General features: G+C 43.5%; 1 protein-coding gene across 2 annotated transcripts in view; it reads left to right on the top strand.

Annotated features, from left to right (window-relative positions):
• LOC146185723 (uncharacterized) overlaps window positions 1-19656 on the top strand; it is a 406440-nt gene that overhangs the window by 340798 nt on the left and 45986 nt on the right. The gene's annotated exons all lie outside the window — the stretch shown is intronic.

Here is a 19656-nt window from a genome sequence, read left to right as displayed (position 1 = left end):
GTTACTGCGCCTTTCCCTTCCTGTGAACCAATTATTTATTATTATTAATGCCGCGTCCAACATGACGCCCATTGAAAAAGCATGCGCCGCTAATCGCTAGGCTGCTCGGCTCCTGGGGGCGGTAGATGCTAGTCGGAACAGCCCGCTTTCTTCGTCTCTTCTGTCGTTTTGTCCCTTGCGGAGCCACCGTACCGAGCAAACCCAAATACGCGGCCCGTCGAGCCGCGAGGCTGACGTCAGAATCGCAACAACATCCATCTGATCTTCTCGCTGCCTCACGCGTGAAGAATGGGCGTACATCACTAATTGTGTCCGCCGCTTGCTGCGCGCTTTTTCCTCGCCACGACCGGACTTACTGCCGCGGCGCCCGCTCCCTCACCTGCTTCGTTTTCGCGCACGCAAAGTACCACGCCCCAAAACGCGGAGGAGGAAGGGGAATTTGTCTTGCGGGGCGGGCAGGAGTGTGAAACACCTCTAAGAGGGAACGGAAGGAGAGGGAAACGCAAATTTGTTTGTTTGCGGTGGCTGTAACTACGTTATTAATTACTGTTTTCAAAAACTTTTTGCCACCTTGCGTTCTTAGGACGACGCCTAACAGTCAGCGGGAAGAACATATTTTCGACTGGAGAGTGCACAGTGGCCCTTTAACATGGTAAAGATCTGCAATAATAATAATAATAATAATAATAATAATAATAATAATAATAATAATAATAATAATAATAATAATAATAATAATAATAATAATAATAATAATAATAATAATAATAATAATAATAATAATAATAATAATAATTGGTTCACAGGAAGGGAAAGGCGCAGTATCTGTCACACTAGCTATGTAGACACCGCAACCGCGCCGTAAGGGAAGGGATGAAGGTGGGGCTGAAAGTGGAAGGAGAGAAAGAGGAGCTGTAGTGGAGGGCTACGGAGTAATTTCGACCACCTGGGGATCTTTTGCTTTTTGTTTTCTTTTTTGCTTGGTCTTGACACACTTCATTTGACTAAAACAAAATGAACGAAAATCACAAAAATCGCTATTTACATATGACACACCAAATTCACGTATACACTACAAAGGCTCTAGTCTTGAGAGCCACTCGGGAGGTTCTATAGCAGCTTTCTGAATCGACAAAAACCTGTCCATGCTTTCCCGATAATAAATGCGGGAAGCCGTGCGTCTTTATCACAACGGTAGCCAGCCATTCTTGAGCACCATATACAGTGGAGGCACATGAGCATAATTACATCAAATGATACTCCATCCTCACTTTCTACGCATAACTATTGGATACCATACGGGTCTAGCGAAAAATGTTTCATTAGCGTTCTTTGAAATATATCTAAAAAATAAACCCCTTCCCAACAGTTTAAAACAAAACTTGGTCTATTGTTTCTGGCTTCCTGCATATTAAACAGTGTGATCCCCAGGGCATAAAAAATTCCTTTTCCTCCATAAATGCATTTACCGGCACCTGTATTCTTTTTGTCTTTTTTAAAACATTTGCACCTGGGCCTCCACTGTACAAGGCCCTGTACAAAGGCACTGTAAACAGAATGTAACACAATACACTGTACAATTTATTCCGTTTTACTGTTAACAGATATTCACTTGAAAACCGCGCTGAAAGAAACCACGCACTTGCTACGACTTCTCTATAAAAGCCTTTAATTCCTGCAAAAAAAAACCTTTAGTTAAAACAAAGTACTCCGGAAGCAGCCGCCTCAGCCTGACTTGGCATACGGGGCTTAAGAAAGGGTCAGTCGTGTCTGTAAAAAACAAGAAAACGACTGACCTGCTGTCGCAAGAACAGGTGGCCCTATCCTAGCCCACCGTCTTTTACTCGTCGGAACAAGTTGGTCTAGCTGCAGCGCTCCCATTCAGACGCCAAGACAAATACGACGAAAGTACTGTGCAGCTTCTGGGTATATTTAACCGCAAACAGTGCAACACCTGCACAACGTACCAGAGCATGCTGACAAAGAATAAGTTGCAAACAGTGTCCCTGGCAAAAATAGATAGGTTGGTGTTTTTCCACTTTTCAGCTTTGTCATTGACCTCTTTAGCCTGCCCTCTCAGATACTGTTAATGTCACGCTAAGCCATCAGCGGAACTCTCCAAGTGCCTATCTGGTGTCGTCACCCAAGGCACACCGGCAAACTGCTCAGATGATGATGGCCCCCTGATATGCCAAAGTTCGAGGAATTTCGACCAGTCAACGCCACTACCGGTGACGTGACTGAATTCACGCACACACTTCACAGCTTGGCATGGGCCCCCCTCATGATCAGTAAAAATAGCTATGCTAAGTGAAAAAAAAAAAAAAGAAAACTAGATGTCTCCGTGCTATTTTTATGTTTTCTTTCATCAGTTAGGCTATAAATGATTATCAATCGCCAGTTACCAATTACAAATCACCGACCAGAACAATAAACTGCTCGGCATGTACACCGCTGCAATGCTTATACTCGAATTACACAACATGACATACTACGCCCCTAAAAGCTCATACACCAGTTACTTTCACGACACACTACGTCGCTACTGTGCTAAACGAATTACACAACATGACGTAGTCGGCCGCTTAAGTCTCCCTGCAAGAATTACAATACACTACATTCTCGACATGTATAGTACTGATGCACTTGTCCCACCGTGGTGATGCAGTGGTTAAGGCACTCGACTACTGTGCTCAAGGATGTGGGCCGCGGCAGCCGCTTTTCGATGGAGGCAAAGAGCAAGGCGCCCGTGTGCTGTTTGATGCGTCAGTGCAGGTTTAATAACCCCAGGTGGTCGAAATTTCCAGAGCCCTCCACTACAGCGTCTTTCGTAGCCTGAGTCGCTTTGGGACGTTAAAGCCCCTAAACCAAAATCCTACACTTACTACTCTATAGACGACATACTACGCCATGGGAGCACTCGTGCATGAATTACACCAAACAGCATACTACATGACTACAGTACTGATACGCATGCTACTACGTCACACACTGCACAGCACATTCACTTGGCCCTCTGACACCCTAATACCAACGAGGAGTATGTGCTGTGCGATCGACTGCACGCAGAGAGTCTCCGTTCAACCTGCAGTGCCGGAAATTGCGCCAAGCTTTATAGATAATTTTCTATATTTTGAGCCCACAATTACAAAACTTTTCTAGTAATGCTCCACCTATTTTTGGACTCCCCGCCGCTGATTTGTTTACTTCATTTTCTGATCCTCAATAATTTCTCACGGGCGCCACCACTGACTATGCTTCGTTTACGGTCTCACAATCTCCTTAACGCTACCGCAGTAAAAATACAGACATAGGAAGTTGATTTCTTTATAGAACCGCGTACCGGCCACTGCCACCGCGTTTCAGGGCAGTTGCTTGGCCAACTTAGTGAGTAGTGCTCTGAACTTACTCTCAAAGTATTAAGTTTGGGTCCAGAAACACCTGCACATTAGATTATTAACGCACTATCCACAGGAGGCCACAGCCGACTGCTTCATATAATGCGGAGGCTCTCCTGCGAACATAGCGCACCATCTAAGGAAATCTCCAGCACTGAAAAACTACGCGCACCGCCAGGCGAAAGAAGTTTTGCGTAAAAGCCCGCTTAATCCCCTGGAATTTCGACCGTACTCGGAACGCTTCGAGGTCACACCAGCGAAGTCTCGCTAGAAGAGGCGCTTTACGGTTCGTTCGGTGTTTTCTTCCTGCGCTTGACTCTCCAGAGCATTCCGGCTTAGCCCTCATCTAGCCGCCGCTACTGACTCGGCTGGACGGAGGACCGGCACGAATGCGAGCTCGCAACGTCCCAGGCTGGCGGCATGCCCGCGTGCTTAGCATTAAGTGCAGCGGCGCTCCTCGATCGAGGCTCCTGAAAGGAGTAGAGGAGAGGAGAAAGATGTGCGCTGCCGGCCTTGTGAAGAAGTGGTGACAAACACAGAGAAAGGGCGAGGGGAAGGTGAAAGAGGGAGAGAAAGAAGCTGCTCTGAGTGCCGGTGACAAAGCCTTGGGGAGAGCTGTAATGAGATCGAGTAATTGGTGCCGGCTTCTTCGAGAGGCCTTGCAGGGAGGTGCGCTCCCAGAAAAGCCTCCATGCCGCCGCCTCCTCCACTTGCAGATGCTGCTACGGCGCCTCCTGCTTTTTGTCGGGGCCCAGAGGAACGCGGACGTAATGCATGCACGAGCTCAGTAGCGTTCGCTAAGGCTCTTGGTATCTGAGAGGAAAGAAAGGGGGGGGGGGGGGGGGGGGGGGTTGTATCTTCAAGTGCCCCTGCTTATCCTCAAGGGGTTCGGATAAAGTACGCATTCCTGAGAACGGGATGAAGAGCGCCAAACGGGCACACCTAGTCCCGACGTGCCTTGGTCAACATTGAGGTGGGACGCTGTACTTCTCACGATAACATAATAGCTTGACACCGTGAAGCGGCCTAGCACCTGTCCTAAGCATAAAGCCTGTGCTTAGCGTCAGTGAGCGCTTCCGTAACTTCTAGGTGCCGGCACTTTTTTACCGTCACCATGGTTATTAGTGGTTCAGCAAAAGTGGGGTTGCTTGCTCAACAGACGCTAGAGAAAATATTAGACAGTGTTATTAAAAGAGTGCGTTTCATGCAGAAGTTTTAAAAGCATACGCTTTATAGCTGTACAACGGCCTTTGTCGCACGAAATGCTCACAATACGCTGGGTAAGCTGGAAGCTTGAGTAATTTTGTTCCACGTTCATTTTTTGGTGATGTAGTTCTTACGGTCACGCAAGAATTCGCGCGGTGCTTGAAAGGCTTTCGTGGGTATTAAACACATATGCGATTCGCTCTCAGGAAAACATCGATGTGAAGTAAAAGAAACAAACATCGTTAACAACAAGCTGATTCTTTCAGGGTCCCGCTCTTTATCGTAACGTAATACTGACAAACGTTTTCTTTTTTTTTTTTTTCAACTGTATTTCGATAAAAGACGCTCCTTTAATATAACAGGAGACGCTGGCGAGCCTGCTTATCCCTCCTACCCGAGCTTGTAGAGACCGAGTCTTTGTGGTGCAAACCTAATATTTTCTCGCTAGAATTAGTTATAGGTTTCCTATACCATACTTCGAATGTTGATTACAATATATTCCCTGCTCTTACTGATTGCATTACTGCTCGCAGGCTACCACGCCTAAATTGGGCTTCCCTTGTATCGACTGGGCGCGACAAGACATGGTGCGACTCGTTTATCGACGTTGTGGTTTCTTTTGATCTCACGCGGTTTTTGTTCTCCCAGAAGTGGTTATGCTGTGTTGAATCTTGTGTTTTGACCGAGCAGTTATCACAATGTTGGAAAGAATTCAATGTAAGTGAAGGTCTGTCTCATAACAGGGCTTTCTTTCTTAAAATAAAATTTGCAGTTGAAAGTAAACAAGCCTGAATGCAAAATTATTACAGATTGCAGTCACTCAGATGACAGCTCAATATTTGGTGCTCTTGCGTCCAAATTCGATGCTTTCTTCGTTTGTAGCGAACACTGAAGAGTTGGCGTGTTGTCTGAGCGATTTTATAGAATTGTACATTAAAGTTTGAGCAATGTTGTGTCCAGGGTGATTATTAAAAGTAATCACAAGCACGCTTGGTGTAATAGAGAAGTTCTTCAACTTACTCGTCGCGTAACGAGACTTCGTGGAACACGTAAACCGTAGCACAATATCGAAAATTCGTTGTTAGGTTCTTTACAAACAGCGCTTGGAACTCAAATGCATAATGGCTAGAGAATTTGATTATGAAAACGCAACATTCATGAAGGACAACATATCTAAGTGCTGGAATACAATGATTCCGTCTGGTCATCCTTTTCCCTCATTTGTTATTAATGGTAAACGTCGTTATGACCCTTCAGGCTTCTCAAATATCTAAAGAATTCAAATATATCGCTGTAATCTTTGTATTCTGTTTTTTTTTTTTTTTTTTTTTTTTTTTGCGGAAAAAGCACGACACAAAAGAAACGAGGTAGACAGGACAAGCGCTTACTAACAACTCAGGTTTTTTATTGACGGAACATTTGCTTAAATACAGCAACTGCTCTTATCAACAAGGAGAAGAAGCGTACTCGCAAGATGTAATCTTTGCTTCTACTCTAAAGGGGTCTAAGCACGTAGATCGAACATGCTCCAAGGCACTCTGGAATCTCATGCTCCTAAAATGTTCATTAAAGATGCAACCAAAAACTGCAAGCTGACAGCGTAAGAATGCCTAATAGGGCCTGTGCTTGATTATGCTTCGGCAGTATGGTCGCGACACTTTTATAAAGATATCGCTATGCTTTAAAGTGTCCACAAGAAAGCGATATGATCAAAGATATGACCGCCACTTCGCGCCGTCATTTTATAATTGAACCCTATCACTTGACGCACTACAAAACAGACGCATGTGTGAGCGCATTATACTCCTTCTCAAGGTTTTCAAGAAACAAAGTTATGTTAGTGCGCCCATTTCCTTCACTACTTCTTCGGCGCGCGTCACTTGTAAAACCCACCTAGCATCTCCGTTGATGCCGTGTTTGGATTCCTATACGCTTGCTTTCTTTACTTTTACTTCCGAACAAGGGGATAATTTAGATTGTGCGTTACGTCAAGTGCCTGAGGATCAGTCTCTGGGAGAACTGCCTAACCATTCGGTTTTCTCACCTTGTTCTTGTATTTTGTCTGGGAAATCTACTACGCAGTTTTGCAATTATGTACTTTTGCTATTATTCTGTTTTCTGTGAAATTTTCTGTACCCGATCCTGCAATGTCATAGATTTGCAGTATTTGTAAATAACTAAATAAAAATAAACATGTATCAACGCATTAAGAAACTATAATGAAAGATACGGTGAAATTATACGCTTAAATTGAAGAGCTGGTCACCGTTATCTGCAGCTAGCCCACACCAGAATTGAAGACAACGCAGCAATCTTACGCTTGTAGTGTTTCTTTGCATGCTTTCGCGCAACCTTGAAAACCAGTGCTCGAAAGATAGGCTCCTCATAAGTAGGTTGTCGCCTTCTAATGAGCCTGGCCTCATCAATCGCGTCATATCAATGCAATAAATGTTCCGGGCAGCGTATAAAAGCCATCGAGATATTCTTGTCTGTTGCGATGGTAAAGATTTTCTTCTATTTTTGCTTCTCCTGCATCAAAAAACCTGAAGTATGCACCAACTAGCTCAGTTATCCGCACTTTGAACGTTCATATCCGTCTAAACCACGGCCGGAAAAAAGAAAATACAGCGGCACTCTCTCAACTATGAAGAGTTTTTATAGTTCAGCCCCCTGTTTTGCCTAATCAGAGAGCTAGCGAACCAGACGCAGTTCATACGATCATGGTAAACTAAATGCAATTTTTTATCCACCCACCTTGCAAGGGTTAGCAGTTCGCTTTACAAGCTTGTTCATATCCTCTAGTTCACTCCTGGTGGTAGTGAAAACCTTAAGTGAGTACCCACATATGTTTCATTACGCTATGGCCGCTGAGTTCTATGCGGACAACAAAACTTCGCCGCACGAGAGGAACGATGCAATTCGCCTCACTATTATGTGGCAGTGGTTCCTGTCAAGATTAGGAATTTTGAGTAGGGCGACTACCATACATGACCTCAGTGGTATAGATTCACAAAAATGTCGCCTTGCACGCATCCTTTCTTTAGGTTTGTACGATAAAAACTTATATCCAATGCCGATAAGAAAAACAGATAATATATATATATATATATATATATATATATATATATATATATATATATATATATATATATATATATATATATATATATATATATATATATATATATATATATATATATATATATATATATATATATATTGCAGACGTACCTGACAACATTCCCGCTGGCTCATGTGAGCTCTGGCAGAGAGTTCATTTATGCCGAATGGCGTCGAGTAGGCCGCGTTATGCCCGAAAGCAAACACACAACGAAGTGTATTGTGGCTAACACGTTGCTACCAGGCTTCGTCTAATTCATGATCGAATGTCATCTACGTCTTTTTTTAGACGTATGCATGCAGAACAAGTACAATAGTAAGAATGGACCTAATCTCAAGAGCTTAATCCAAAGGAGCTAGGAGGCGGCTTCGAAAATCAAGAAAAGATGGAGCTGAGACTAAACAGTTTTCAAGCAAAACGCAAGAACTGAAACAGCAACAATATCGCAGAAAAGGACAGCAAAGCGCCACAAAAAAGCCCGCTCTTACGCCAAGCGCACCGCGTGAAGTGCACCAACACTTCTGCGTCGAGTGGATCTCTCCTGAGAATTTATCCCAGGAATGCCCAGGAAGCGAAAGTGCCGCACCTTTTCAACCTTTCCCCGTGGAGCTGCCTGAAGGGACGCGGCGTCGTTTATATGCATTACGGATTCCTGGCTGTTTGAAATTCATGTTACTTCACGCGTCACTCGCTTTCGCGTGCTCGGAGCATTCCATCCTTCGAAATTCTCTGCCTCGGCATGCTACTGGCCCCTTGACTCCCGTCACTGTTTATTTTCCTAAACTTTATTTGTTTCTTCGGTCACGGCTTCTTAGTTTCCTCCGAGTTTCCGCTTACCTGCGCTTGGCTTTATTCAAGTGAATGGCCATGAATGTGTGAGTTTTCTCCGCTCGACTCCTCGCATAGCGTCGTGGCAAACTACAGTGAAATACGTGCCGCCGTTTCCCTCGGGACATAAAATGTGGTGACGGCTTGAACGTTTTCAACAAATTTTACTTCGGTCAAACCTATTCTCATTTTTCCACGAACGGGTTATTTTTAGTCAACAGTGTATACGTGTCGGTTTTGGGCGTTTCCGGGTGAGACGGCGCTGAATATTTGGTTGATATCGAATGGTTTTACCGCGTCGCATTATAGTAAAAAATTGTGACCAATTTTAGTCTCTTTTTATCTGATTCTTCAGCACTATCATAGTCGTTCCGCCTTGTCTGCGCCGAGAAGCAGTAATAACAAACGAGAGCCCCTCGTGCCGAAAGTACAGAGAGAAAATTGGCACGTGGTAACACGATCGACTAACGCTGACCGATACTTCTATATAAAATAAACTTCCACTGCACTGTAGGAAAGGGAGCTCGCCCAACGAGACCAACCCCGACCACCCGAAACGATCGTACTAGTATCCACTCGCTATGATTTATCGCCAAAGAGCATCACGAAATCGATTCAGGCCGTCCTATGTTTCAGCTTGGCGGGCCGTAACAATAGGAATGGTGCCCCTCTCTCAACAGAATTATTCCAGTTGCTTACGCACCCTCCTACCTGCAACACAGCACTACCATTTCTAAATAAACAAGCTTCACTGAAAAATAAATCTCGCTGAAATAAAAATTGATTCAAAGGCGGGCAGGAGACCTTTATGTGCACGTAGTATGCAACGGCGAAGAGCCAGTGCGTGCGAGCGGAATGCTGCCCTGAGGACATAAGTTATTTGACAATTTTCTTTTCCTTCTTCCCAATTCATAACCGTTCAAGCGACTGCCATTGTAATATGGAGCGCATTAAAGATGTGGGGGCACCGCTTTGATGTTTCGGAAAGGAAACCGTTTTCCGTCAGAGCATGTGGGTCTGCCATAACCTCTTCGTTTTGTCATCATCACGAGCTCTTTGCAGCTATGCGGGTCTCGTTGCTACTATTTTTTGTATTGCTTTGAGATGCGTAGGAAGGAAATGTTTGCATCGACCAGTGCGACAGCATGATTGCTCCAGCAAAAGAAAAACATGTGCCGCCGCATTGTGTGTTTTGTCCGCGCAGGGAAGATGATATAAAACTTAACGCTAGAACCACATAACATGTAGTTCTAAACACGCAAAGACGTTAAATGTTTCACGGGGACACAATTTCGTCTCAGGTTGCTAGGCAACCTATCTGGCGTACCAGTACCAGCCTTGACGAGTCACATGAGTATAGTTAATGTGGGGTTATAAACTGTCTGCTTTAATATTTAGAGAGATGAACTAGTTTATCCGTTTTCAATTCCTGATAATATAACCGCTTCCTGCAAATATTTACATTGTGCTTAACCCGACCGTAGGTGGCATCGTTAACAGAAGGATTGTCCCTATGGAAGGTGTTTAGTACTTCAATGTCTTTTTAGAAAAAGCACCCAGCTGAAGCTATTCCTTTCTAATGGAAGATTGGAGGGTTAGTTGAGAGTTATTTAGTTATTTTTGACAGCAATTATGAGCTAGTAACGACAGCTTACATTGTGTAGAGCCAAGCAATGTAGAGCTACTTTAAATTTATCTGCAGCAAGAATACTGCAATACCATCAAGATAGGCGGTATATTACTTTCAAGGATAAAGATTATGCGGGCGAGATCTATTATCAGCAGTTGAGATAAAAGACGGAAGCAGATACGGCATGAGTCAGGGAACAACTCTTTTGCGCCGAGGATGCATAAGATCGATATAGACGTGCTAAGTGTTCGTTGAATAATTCAGCTGATTCCGGATAATCACGCGAAAAAATTGTAGGAAAAAAATGACTCACTTATACTAACGACTCGGATATAATTAATCAGGAATCAGATATTTGTGAAGATTATGGAAGCTAGATTAAACTGATCATGACAGCACTGCCATTTGGCGAAATGAATGAGAATGGCCATTTTGGTCGAACCGTTCGACGCAAGACGTTCTGGATGGTGTCAAACGACTTGTCTTGTGCTGCATGCATTTACTGTGAACATTTGGTACGTAATGTGAAGTCCGGTCGCGAAGCTTAACTTACCAAGCGTGAAAGCAAGCCAACGTGCAAGCGTCAGCAGTAAATGCGGCTGCAGTCGTTGGCTAACGCTAGTGAACCTTGGTTCAATGACATTTTAGCTTCTACATTTCTTTAATGAGCTACGTAGAAGCTTCTTAAAACATTCTAATTGTGTGCTGAACAAATAATAAATCAGAGGGATTAGATGTGCATATAGCCGGCTATTCAAACTTTTCAATTAGCTTATCTTACTTCAGTTGGTCAGCAATAGGAACTTGTAAATTATTTTAAGTGGCATCAGACATTGAGCGTCCTAGATCGTCGCAAGTATCACAGTCATATGAACGGGAAATTTTGGATGAGATTGCCGTTAGTAAGACGCATATCTATATAAGAGTGAATTATTTTACCTGCCACCGCTTCCTCGCGAGAGGGTGCGTTGATAACATTTTCTGTTCCAAACGCTGAAAGGACTCTTCCCCTGTAACATAAGAAACATACCTTCTATTTTTAACCTACCCAAGCCTTTCATCCGGTTGCTCACCTTTTTAATTTCCTGTCCCTCTTCCTTATTATTTCTTTATTTTCAATGCCCCATTTCAGGTGCTTCTGATGATTAGATAGGAGATACCGGGGCTGGTAAAATGTTTTTTACCTCCGTTTTTGTTTATTTGAATAAACGCACTCACTACTACTACCAGGCAATCAGCCACAACAGCTTTTGTGCTGCATAACGTCTGTAGATTCGAATCCCTCCTAGTGTAGAACTAATCAATGGTACTTATCGCTTGCCAGATATTGGACCGCGTTTAGATGGAGGCGAAGCGCACAGGCATCCGTTTACTGTGCGACGTCAGTGAACGATAAAGATCCCCAGGTGGTCAAAATTATTCCGTAGCTCTAACCTTCGGCACCTCTTTCTCTATTTCTTCTTTCACTCCCACCTTCCTCGCTTCCCTTATGGTGCAATTCAGGTGTCCATGGAGAAATGTGAATGATGCAGCGTTTTTTCCTCTCCTATGAACCAGTTTGCAATTTTACAAGTTTCTCCAGCACGAACAAGGACACGAGCATTAGGACACGAATACCAACCACATAGCGCCATTATTCCTGCCACTGTGTATTCGCGCTGCGACGGTTATTAGTATGTTGTGAACAAACTTCAGCGCAAATTTCCGCTGAAGTTTTTTCACATTGTTATGACCAACCAGCCCAACAAAAAGGTTTACGTCAATCATTAGAGTGCACTGACCAGCCCCCATATCAACCTGCCCATGCCATCTGCGCTCACCATCTCTAAGGAAATGCATTATTTTGCAATGTAATTTCGAGATACATCTGAAAATGGCAGCGCGTGACTATTTTCATGCAAGAAAACAAACACGCCAGGATCAGCTCCCCTGTAGAATGTACGTGACTGGTACAGCTCGGCAAACGGTATGGAGAATAAAAAACCACGAGCACGGCTACTTTTGTTAATTATTGCGAAGTGTTTTACCAATATTGTTGAAACGCAATGGGAACATAATGTACTAAGGTTCATTGATTGGTTTGTCTTAATTTACGCAACCTGTCTGCATGTTACTTAGTAATTAAGTTGTTATAAACACTGGTCTCTTTAACCCACCTGAGTTGGCACTGCAGGTTCTTAGCTGCTATTTTCTGGCTATTATCGTGAACTGAGCACGACATAGTATTCCGAATTAAATGCGGCCTCCATCTAGGTCAAACGCATGTCCTAAGAAACTTTGTTAGTACATGCTTGTGGTGACGTTTTTCTGTACGGCAGTCAAAATGGTCTAATATATTTATGACAGAAATATCTCAAACCTTCGAAAATACTTCTTAAGGCTTCGAAAATGCTGCGTCCTGTTTGAAATGTCAATGGTCATAAAAAATGGACGCATAAGTAGTGAAGGAAACAAATCTGTTTTACTTTCGCTACTACTTTTAAAAGCATATGCCTATAATGAGCGGTGGAGCCTTTCATTTCTCTTTTTTGTGCAGCAGTATGGCTTAGAGTGTCTAATAAATGGTTTCTTAATACACGCATACTAGTCGCTTAGGTCGATTTCTCCATTTGAAAATGTCAAAAATATGCCGCGTGTACAGCATACATATGCGTTAGACCCATTCTAATCAATTGATATTCATTCTTCATACCTTACAGAAAGAAAAGCCGTTGTTTTCGATAGGAAGGAGTTGCACCTACACTGACACTTTCCCTCCTATATAGTTTGCAAAGGTTAAGCCTGGTCGCTCTCAATGCGCTCCACTATTCAGATTTAGATTCCCTGCTGTAAAACCAGTTCCGACCAGCGGTTGTGAATAAGTAATCTCAAAACGTAGCGATATCTTTGAGTTAGGTGGTATTACTTGAGGCTCCTGCTGCGGCTCGCTAGTTTATTTCACTAACTATTTCGATGTCCCTTATTGTCTTCTCCCCGATGTGCGTTTCTAGATTGGGGTACCAAACGTTGCGAGTTTTTAATCGGGATATTATGTGAGCCCACAGCACTGCAAACATTTGAAGCTTTAATTTACCTAGCGCATTCTCTGAGTAGGCAATATTCTGTTTATGTCCTAAATTAGACTTGAAAGAGCCACTTAGTTTTCAATATATGCCTAAAATACTGTATAGTTCGTTTTGTTGCAATAGGCATAAACATCATTGTCTTAGATGTGTACCGAGGGACTTTTTACACTACCCTACCTTATGTAAGTATATTGACTCAGCTGCTTTCCGGGTTAGTTGGAGGGCAGAAGCACTTAAGACAAATACCTCGCCGTACAGGCTGAGACGCACTACGATGTTTCTTTCCCGCAATAAAATATTGTTGACGCCTCCACATCAAGAGGCATGCAAGGCAGTTCACTTGGAACCGGTTCAATGTCGAGCGGGGCCGCGGATGGCAAATTCAATCTCGAGGCGCTGTAAACGGATGGCCAGAGAAGAAAAAGAAAAGGGAGCTACAAGCGCGCGTAATGGGCCGTGGCCAAAGGCAAGATGCAGAGCCACGCGTGCTGCTCGACTCGGAAGCAAATTTATTTTCCCGCTCGCCGGACATGTCGGGCTCCCGGTGACGAAGAGCACTGAAGCCAAGAAAAAAGACCTCAGGCTATGGCTGTTTCAAATGTGTCCCTAAGAGAAAAAAAAAAAGGAAGGAAGGAATGAATGAATGAAGTGAAGGAAAGAGAGCGCGAAGGAAAAGAGGTCGTTGAGTAGAACATGTAAAGCGTGTTGAAAGACAGATTGACACTTTGGCAAGAAATGAAAATAAGAGAATAAGTTTTTTGTACCCTATATAGTATAGCAGCCGACATAGTGATGGTGAGGCAGCCACGATGCTTCGCTTGGATTGTAATCCGCCGAGAGAAAGGAAACGAAACAATGAAATGGCCCCGTTCTCTGTTTTCGCCCAAAGGCTTGGAAGGCGCGCGTGCGCTCATTGTCGCCTACACTCGACTTGTTTTCACTTGTACATATTTTCATCGTTCACTCGACATGGCCTGGTTATTCCTTCTTATTGCGGTGCTCCGCGCCAACTGGCAGCAGGCTACATTACTAGCCGGCTAGTTCTTCCATGGCTCCCGTCCCATGGAGCCTGCCTATTTCACCCTTGGCCTACCGCCTTTTTGAGATCTATGGCCAGCTCTGTGCCTTGTGGGTAAGCTTTGCTAGTATCGATCGGGCTTCTACTCCCTCGGTGATTTCTGCTTCAGTTTCGGGGAACATAAACGCTTTTTGACTTCCATCGAAACTTCCTTTTATATTTCAGGGACAAAGCGAGTCGTTTTCTTTCCACTTTGTTTACGCTTCAGAGTATTCCGGTGGCGTTTCAGTCCCGCTTTATGGTTTATGATGAAGTATAAACACACTGCGTACTCTGCTTCTTTTTATGAGATATGGCCCCTTGGGAGTGATAGAGAGGGGCAGACAAGCATCAAGCTGGCATTGCTTTCCCTTGGAAGCGAAACCAAGGAAAAAAAAAATTCTCCTGCTCTGTGTCTGTTGGAAGCGAGCTTCTTCTTCTTTTACTTCAGGCCTCTGTTTCAGATATTACTCAGTTTGCAATGCAATTTGGAGACAAAGTTAAATCACAATCACATGTATGAATAGGCCGGACTTTTACTATTCCAGGTCAAAGTTTATTCATAGAGATATGGATAATCTTTAAGGTAGTGTGCGCACAAGGGCTGGGATTTTATTAACTTTCTCGCGCAGAATTATGTGTCGCCTGTGCAGTACAACCCTTCGAGTCTAATTGTACACTTGCGCAAAACGCCTTCTGCGACTTCGATGCGCGTTTCTGTACGGTATATTGGTTGTCACGGCCAAAACTTAGGTGACATGATTCTAAAATTACAGGCAGTTCTGTCCGGGTGGAACATTCCAAAGACTGTTGAGAATCACATGGCCTTCCTCGCAGGCCAGAAAATTAAAAAAAAAAATCCGAGAGCACAGTGGCATCTACACTTCAGAAATGCGAAAGCCGGAGCGTTGCTACAGCACACGGTGCATAACGTTTGCTTTCGTTATCATTATCAACTACTGTCAACTACTGTTAACCATTGCTACTGACATCATTGTTATTATCACTAATTGCAGTGTTATTGCCATCGCTACCATCATCTTCACGGAAGCCAAGCAGAATCATGATGTCCGTATTACAAATCCCGGGCGTGGCGCATTTGGTTAAAGCGCTCGACTTGGGATCCGAGGCATGTAGGTTCGATTTCCAGCAGAGTCAAGATCTTTGTTTTCTTATGACGTCATCAGGATGATTAAAAAGTGACAAATCAGCGCAAAGATGCGATGCGCAGATCCCACGCACAATTCTCGCGCTCGGATTTTTGTTCTGAAAGCCTAGAAGGGCTTTCGCCTTAAAATAATAATAAAAAAAAACTACGTAAATAATACTTGGGCTAAAGCGTAAAAACAAGCTATATTGAAGGGCCACTGACCAGGGATGGGTATTTTAAATAAATGCGCGCGCCGGAAAGCACAAAAAATTACAAATCAAAGCACTCTCATGCTTACCTTCGAAAGTCAGTTTTCCTGCTCTCTACACTGGCTTCTGATCCTGGATATAGTGGCATCAATACCCGGGACTTACCCAGGGTGGCATACACTGGTCAGTCTCTCTAACAGGCTGGTGAATGATGGGCGGTGATCACCAATTGTGTGAGACGCTCGCTGCTAGTTTCTCTGTCGCCCGCTTCGTTGTCCCACGAGCAGTGTCCCTGCTCCGAGTTCATTTTGTGTGCTGAGCCGTTCCTAACCCCTTTCTACAGACACCACGCCTCCCATCAAACGCGGAGGAGGAAGGAAGGGGAGTTTTACTTGCGGAGGAATGGCGGAGGCTAGACGTTCAGGCAGGAGACGAAAACCCTTGTACGGGTGAACGGGAGGATGGAAACAGCGCAGAATGGGCTGATTACGATGGCTGTAACTGGGCTACTAATTACGCTTTTCAAAAAATGTTTGTTGGTTTGCATCTTGGGGTGAAGCCTCACAGTCACTGGGGTCGAAAATCTTTCCGACCAGAGGATGGACAATGGCACGTTAAGGGCTATTTACAGCTTCCTTTTTCATTTATTATTCTAGAAACCAAGAGTATAAATGACACAATTATTTACTGTTTGTGAAACGCCATAATGCTGTTCACTAGGCCAGTCGAATCTCAATAGCATTCGATTGGTTTAATTTGCTTAGGACGCAGTCTTTGGCTATTACAGGTTAATCTCAATACCTTTTAACACCTTTGTTTATTATGACAATTATTACGTCTTTCGAAGGCATGTTGTGCACTTATCCCCATCTGCATGTTTTAGGCTTTATTTTATGACTAATGACGAATATGTTGGACACTTTAACGGCACATAACGAAATCTTAAAATGTGGCTTGTTCGGACAGAAGCACTTTTTAGGTGCGTCTCTTTAGCGAGAGGTTACCGGTGAAAATAACTTTTCGCCTATCATCACTTTAGACACATTGCTGAAAACCAGACATACATGCATGCAAGGGCAAATGCGCGTTTCGCCTAGGTTTAGAAATGACCATCAACCGAAAAAAAAACATTTAATTTGCGAAAGCACTCTGAATAAAGAAGAAATTGTTGTTGAAATGGTGAAGTTTTTGTAAGGAAGCTAAGGTCTCATTGGCCTGCATTGAGAAGATGTGAACGAGCGCTTTAAAGAGCTGATGACGAAGAGCAAATATGTAGGAGGGGATCTGTACGGGTTGCTCGTTTTATTCTAAGTCCATATATCGTAAATCAAGGTTTTCTGACACTCACATGCAGATCTTCTAATGCTGTGTTTTGCGTTCTTTTGAAATGCACCACCGCTTCTTTAACGTGTGCGCACGAACCAGATGGCGCGGGAAAAAATACCGAAAGAACAAGCTTCATATAAGGAAAAGATTAAGTGCCAAGTGCACAAAGGTATTTGCATGAAACTTTGCCATAAACTTTATCGTCCATGGACTAAAAGGGCCTCTTCCGGCTCCCTGACTGCAGAGTGAGTGTTGACTACTTGAGCGCTTTATGCTTTCGTTCGTCTTTTGTTTCTTTCCTTCGAAAATTTGTGGCTAACACTTTTCTTAAGATAATACTCTCTGAGCGTGGACGTAACAGAATTCTGCGCTTAGAGCGTCTCTTTAGGACCTTTTACTAGCCTCTATTCGCGTTGCAAGCTGTAAGCACTGTTCACTTTAAACTCCTTTCTCCTCCACTTTTGCCATTTATAAAATTGTTTTCCAGAATGAAAGAGTACTTCGCTTTTATGGGTCCTAAATGCAGTTTTCAAAGTAGTGGACCATATTTTATGCGCCTTAAACTGCTCTCACTTGATGGATGTTTGTGTTGTTATATGAAGACTCCTTGACGTTGCACGCTGCTTAATCTATCTGCTACTTTTCGCTTTTATCAAAAAAGATCCTCATCTAGTCCAATATTTTTCCTTGATGGCGTGTTTGGCGCCCGTCGGTACAAGAACTACTATATGAGATCCGAGTGGCCTTCCCGTTCCCTGGAAATCTAGATTCAAAATTCTTGAAACAAGCAGAACACCGCCGCCTTCCCTGTAGTTAATAATCCCAGTCTTTCCTTGTCCAGTTCTTGTCCATTATGCGCTAGTTATGAACAAGGCTGTTGGCTAGATGAATGCGTCTTGCTAACCTACACTAGCGCTACTGAAGAAAATGAAATTTCTTCGTTTCTGATTGCTATCGAAATTCCAAAACGGTGTAAAACGCTATCGCCTAAAGTTACGCCGAACTATGCCACCTACGGTTTCCTCATAAACACGTCATTTTATTTTGACCCCAACATTTTTTTTATATATAACACAATTTGTAAGCGTTTTCTCGGTCACTAGAGGCGCTTGTGAAGCTCTTGTTCAAAGTTTTATTGATATTTCTTCCAGCTTTCACCCTGTAAAGCGTGCACTGCCACATTAGTTATTGCACTGCTAGGAAGCGACCACGTACATAGGAGGTTCAGCGACTAGCAAAGGCATCGCTTGTTAGACAAAGTGAGTTACCTTCCTGGCCTAGCGCCACTTGGACAGCCTTAAGAAGAGGTTCATGCAAGCTGGGAATGAACAAGTGGGGCTGGAAAGCAAGAAACGAAACGAAAGGATGAATAATTTAATGAAAAACGAAAAATACCTGTAAGAAGACCTAATGTGAATGCAAGTTTAATGTGTAAAATGTAAATGTAACACTACTTAAGACGCTGCGTTAGCTGGCTATAAGTGAAAGAAAACGAACGATGTATTCATAAAATTCGCCCTTGTGTGTATGTGTGCTTCAGAGGAGTGAAAAAAGAAAGAGACCGTGCCGGGGAACAGCCTCAGCTTTGGACAAAAACAAAAAAAAAAGAGTAATGACCTCCTGCTGCATCACCACTAGCTAGGACGTGCCCTCTTCTGTATCCTGATCAGAAATGTAAAATTAGGAGCATCATCTTGTGAGTAGACGCAAGATATCCTTCAGTACTATTTTTAACTCCGCAAATTATTAGCCCTGAAAGACTGGCACACAGTTTTACAAAGTGTTAAACATCTTTAGTTGGTCTAGTCTTTGCGGATAGAACAGCCAGTACCCTTAACGTGTTGAACGCCACGCAGATAGAATCACACATGCCATAGGTATGGATTCCTTTCGCAAACTAGCCTTCAGTTTCACTAGCAAAAGGATGCTGAATGGGAAACAAAATGGCATGACAAGACACGACGCTGCAAACAGAACAGTGACTTCACAATGTTTATACAAGATCCGTCACGTTTCTCTGACTATAAATGCCATAACTTCAAAAGCGATAACAGCTCAAAAGATGGGTATCAAAGGAAAGACAATACAGGTGTCGATTTCAGCCAGAGTTCATGACGAAACCACCAAAGATGTATACTTCGTCTCACAAAATGTTTTTAGTACTGTGAAAGGCCTGGGCGCCATGGACCAAGAGCACTTGGACACTTGCGCGCGAGCGAGGCAAACGCGTTTCCCTTTTTGTTTTTGTACTTTGTAACTAATGTACAAAGCTCCCCCTGTAATTTCTTGTTATAGCTCCCCTCTGCACTTCCCCTCGCTTTCCTCTCCCCATCATTTTGCTTTCCCGCCGGCTGCAGCTTGGGCGCTTCAGATTTTAGATAGCAGTTGAAGGGGCCGGCAGCACTCTTTTCCTTCCTTTTGTTTGAATAACCACTATCCACACCACCTATAATAGGCAATTGTGCTCCCACTGTCGCCCTTGCCGATTCGAGGGGTGCGTCGGAGCACAATTACCTATTACAGTGCGCATTTGAATGGGCCAGGGAGCCCCTGCCTTTAGCAGTGGTGCAAATCTTTTGTGAGTCAAAGTATAGTATACAAAGGCCACATAAATATCTTCCATCATATCGCACCTTTCCATTTTTGGTATACACTTGAGCTATCCT

Source organism: Amblyomma maculatum, chromosome 6, assembly GCF_055883805.1.
Source record: "Amblyomma maculatum isolate TAMU_Amacu chromosome 6, ASM5588380v1, whole genome shotgun sequence".
Taxonomy (NCBI): domain Eukaryota; kingdom Metazoa; phylum Arthropoda; class Arachnida; order Ixodida; family Ixodidae; genus Amblyomma; species Amblyomma maculatum.
This window is presented reverse-complemented; position numbering and strand designations above follow the sequence as displayed.